The following is a 4,660-nucleotide window of genomic DNA, read 5'->3' as shown; positions in this document are numbered from 1 at the left end:
TCCTCACCTCCATATTCGCTCATTTTTGGAGGTGAGTGATTCTTTCAAGCTACAAGGAGTAAGTGAAGAGGCTTTAAGATTGAAGTTGTTCCCATTTTCCTTGAGGGATCGGGCTAGAGCATGGCTTAATACTCTTCCTCCCGATTCGGTGACTAATTGGAATGACTTGGCTGAAAATTTTTTGAGAAAGTACTTTCCTCCAACAAGAAATGCAAAGTTTCGAAGCGAGATCATGTCCTTTCAACAATTGGAAGATGAGACTACTAGTGATGCATGGGAAAGATTCAAGGAGTTGTTGAGGAAGTGCCCACACCATGGTATTCCCCATTGTATCCAACTTGAGACTTTTTACAATGGTCTCAATGCGGCTTCTAGGATGGTGTTGGACACTTCGGCTAATGGAGCCATTCTTTCCAAGTCTTACAATGAAGCTTTTGAGATTTTGGAAAGGATAGCTAGCAGCAACTATCAATGGTCAACTAATAGAGCTCCGACAAGTCGAAAAGTAGCGGGTGTCCTTGAAGTAGATGCTTTGACCGCTCTAACCGCTCAAATGGCCTCAATGACCAACATTTTGAAGAATATGAATATGGGAGGAAGTGTACAACCAGCCATTTGCCATTCAAAGGGCAGAAATCTCTTGTGTGTATTGTGGTGATGGGCATACTTTTGAAAATTGCCCTTCAAATCCAGCTTCGGTTTGCTATGTGGGTAATCAAAACTTCAACCGCAACAACAATCCATACTCAAACTCCTACAATCCGGCATGGAAGCATCATCCGAACTTTTCATGGGGAGGTCAAGGGGAAAGTTCAAGTGGAGCACAACAAGCACAAGGAAAGCAATCATTTCCACCGGGTTTTTCTCAACAACCAAGACCTCAACAACCTCACCAACCTCAAGGCTCTCAAACTAGTTCTTTGGAGAGCTTAATGAGAGATTATATGGCCAAGAATGACACTGTAATTCAAAGCCAAGCAGCATCTCTTCGGAATCTTGAAGTTCAATTGGGGCAATTGGCCAATGATTTGAAGAATAGACCACAAGGCACTTTGCCTAGTGACACCGAAAACCCAAGAAGAGATTGCAAAGAACATTGCAAAGCGGTAACCTTGAGAAGTGGAAAAATAATTGAGTCAAATGTGGCTGCAGCAGGCAGTAAAGAGCCCTCTTCAATCCAAAAAGAGGTGGAAATGAAGAAAAAACCAGCAACTTCAGCTGCTGAAATTCCCCCAGTAGTTACAGCATCTACTCAGCATTCTACTGCAGAAAAGTCTTTGCAAAAGCCACCGCTACCATTTCCTCAACGGTTCAAGAAGCAACAAGACGATGGTCAATTCCGGAGATTTCTTGATGTTCTAAAGCAGCTCCACATCAATATACCTTTAGTGGAAGCTTTGGAGCAAATGCCAACTTATGTGAAGTTTTTGAAGGATATTTTGACAAAGAAAAGGAGGCTTGGCGAGTTTGAAACGGTCGCTTTGACGGAGGGATGTAGTGCTATGTTGAAAAGTAAAATTCCACCCAAATTGAAAGATCCGGGCAGCTTTACAATTCCTATTTCTATAGGGGGTCGAGATGTTGGAAGAGCTCTTTGTGACTTGGGAGCTAGTATTAATCTCATGCCTATGTCTATTTTTAGGAAGTTGGGAATTGGAGAAGCAAGGCCAACCACCGTCACTTTGCAATTAGCGGATCGTTCCATGGCTCATCCGGAAGGGAAAATTGAAGATGTGTTGGTACAAGTGGATAAGTTCATTTTTCCGGCCGATTTCATTATTCTTGACTATGAGGAAGATAGGGAAGTTCCAATCATTTTAGGGAGGCCATTTCTTGCCACGGGAAGAACTTTGATAGATGTTGAAAAGGGAGAGCTTACCATGAGAGCTCAAGATGAGCAAGCCACATTCAAGGTCTTTCATCCTATGCGTGCTCCGGATGCAATAGGAGAATGCTTAGCAATTGGAGATATGGATCCTAACATGGTTGAGGAGTCCAAATTCAAAAATAGTAAGAAGGTGAGAAAGAAGATTCCCCTTAAAGAAATTGCTAAGGATCACGAGCCGCAAGAAAGTAAAGACAAAACATCATTTGACCCTAAAAAACCACCCAAAAAGAAGAGAAAGAAAAAGAAGTTTAGTAGAAAATTTTGGTCTCAAATGTTTGAAGTTGGGCAACAAGTGATTTTTGCTAACTCTTTAACGAAGGCTACTCATGGACGACTAGATTCAAGGTGTGATGGATCTTTCTTGGTGGTGAGAGTGTACCCCGATGGGGTGGTAGAACTACGTGATGCACTTTCAAGAAGAAAATTTTTGGTGAAAGGCCAAGGAGTGAAGTTTGGGAGTGGTGAGGTTGATCGAGCAAAGACCTCCATCACATTGGAAGAGGGTTGAGGAAGAAGGGTCTCGGGTTGTCATGGCTTTAGTGAATCACATTTGGGCAACCCAAGAGCGGAGGAACATGATTATATTTAGTTATATATATGCTATGTAATAAGTTTGGGGTGTGCCACCCCTTGAAAAAAATATATATGTATTTACAATTAAGTTTGGGGTGTGCCACCCCTTGAAAAAGAAAGAAAAAAAAAGAAAAAAAGAAAAAAAAAAAGAGGAAAAGAAGAAAAAGAAAAAAAAAAATTAGTGTATACATACTTATATAATTACATATATATATATAACTTTTAATTTCCTACATTTACTAATGATTTTGTTGTAGTGTGGTGATCTTTATTGCTGGTGCAAAGCAAGGAATGACAGAAAAAAGGGGCTGCTGCAATATGGTGTGAGCAAATTTGTATGTTGAAGCAGTAGGTCCCAGTACAGCATTGGATCAGCATCGCTTCAGCATTTTGAAGCAGAGACTCTAGTGGGGAAGAGTTCAAATCTTGAGGGAGTTTTCTTTTTCTCCTTAGTTAAATTGTTATTGCTGGTTGTGTTTGATTGTTTACTTAGTTTACTTTTATTGTCGTCTTTAGTTGTGTGAGTAATAAATATTATGTGGATTAGATGTGTATTAATCATGTTGTTTTGTCATGTTTGTGATGTTATGTTTTAGCTTGCAAATGAGAAAAATACTGCATGTATTTTCAGCTTGATTTAGGGTAGCGCTCGATGATGAAAAATATCCATTTCCCTCCATTTGTGGAGTGCCTTGGTTTGTGTGTTGAAAATGCTAATTTTAAGTGTTATTTTTGTCCAAATGCTAGCCTATGAGGAATGCTTTCAACAATTGTGTGCTTGTGTTATTCCACCATACCTTGAGTTTTTGGAATAGCTAACACTTTGAGAGAGTTTAAGCATCTAGAATTAGCTAGTGTAATCCTTGAGGCGAAATCCTAGCGAGCTTTATAACTTAGAAATGATTTAGGCCATCTTTGGACGTTTGAGCCTTTCTAACCTTCCCTATAAAATAAATTTTTCTCTAGTCACCCAAGTTTGAGCCGTTTAGCCTATTATTGTTGTGCAACCCAATCCTACATCTAACGCCAATCTTAATTTGCATTTCCACATATGTCCTAACTTAATTACTCACTTGTCAAGAGCCAAGTTTCACATTAAGTTTGGGGTGAGTGCGGTGAGTGTAACTTGTGGCGAGCTAATTCAAGGTTATACTTTTAGCCACATTGGGGAAAATGTTGGGTTGTAAGTTTGGGGTGGGGGAATTAGCTCACAAAGTATATGAGTATGAACTTTCAATTAACCTTCTCTTGCTATTTATTATATAAGTATAATATAGTAATAAATGTCTTTCTAATATATGAAAAAAAAAAAACAAAACAAAAAAATACATATGCTTGCAACTAAGTTTGGGGTGTTCCACCCATTTTAGTTCAAAAAAAAAAAAAGAAGAGAATAAACATAGCAAGAGAAGTCAATTTTAATATCAAGTACTTGTGAGTATTGAATTAGGGAAGAGGGTCAAGAGAAAAAAAATTTTTAAGGAAGAGACTCGGTTTTTGACAAGTGAAGTGGTTAGGTGTTGAGCTAGCTTAAATACATCCTATACCATACCATAACCCAAGCCTAACATTCAAGCCTAGTCAAGTCCTTTTGATCTAAGTTGTAAAGCTAAGCTACATTAGTGGAGAGGATTGCACTAATTCAACTTATGGAAGCAAACCTTTAAACTTGAGGATCAAAGGTGGTTGTTATAGAAATTCAAGTTGTTGGTGGGAAGTATTTGCACACTTATTTGATCGAATTACTCTTGATAAGTTTTAAGGACATAAATAGCATGCAAAATTCTGTTGAAACACACAAGTTCGAGGCATATTCACTACTGCCAATTACACTTCCATTTCATCTAATTCTGAGAGCAAATTTCGTCCCTAGACCAAGTGTGAAAGAGCAAGATTTTCTCTACTGCAAGCGTGTTAGTGTCGCTGTCATTTTCTATTCTTATTGTTTAGTTCTTTGTGTTTTTCATTACTCGAGGACGAGCAATACTCTAAGTTTGGGGTGTGATAACTCTATGTTATAGAGTTAATTTTTATGCTTTTAAACTAAAGTATTGTGAGGAGAGTAGTGAAAATGTGTTTATTTTGCTTAATTTTAATTAGTTTTAGTGTTATTTTCTATTTAGTAATCTAACCTTTAAGTTTTGTAAATATTGATATTGTTGAGTGTGTTTTTCCAATTAACTGTGCTTATTTTGTTGA

General features: G+C 38.1%; 1 non-coding gene across 1 annotated transcript; it reads right to left on the bottom strand.

Moving 5' to 3' along the window:
* Positions 1-214: 214 nt before the first annotated feature.
* LOC133036387 (small nucleolar RNA R71) lies at positions 215-321 on the bottom strand. Its single transcript, XR_009687045.1, has one exon. It is a non-coding gene; the product is annotated as a small nucleolar RNA R71 (small nucleolar RNA).
* Between the last annotated feature and the right edge of the window lie 4,339 nt (positions 322-4,660).

The sequence above is a fragment of the Cannabis sativa genome, chromosome 3 (genome assembly GCF_029168945.1).
Source record: "Cannabis sativa cultivar Pink pepper isolate KNU-18-1 chromosome 3, ASM2916894v1, whole genome shotgun sequence".
Taxonomy (NCBI): domain Eukaryota; kingdom Viridiplantae; phylum Streptophyta; class Magnoliopsida; order Rosales; family Cannabaceae; genus Cannabis; species Cannabis sativa.
Note: the sequence above shows the minus strand (reverse complement) of the source record. Positions and strands in the feature narration are given on the sequence as shown.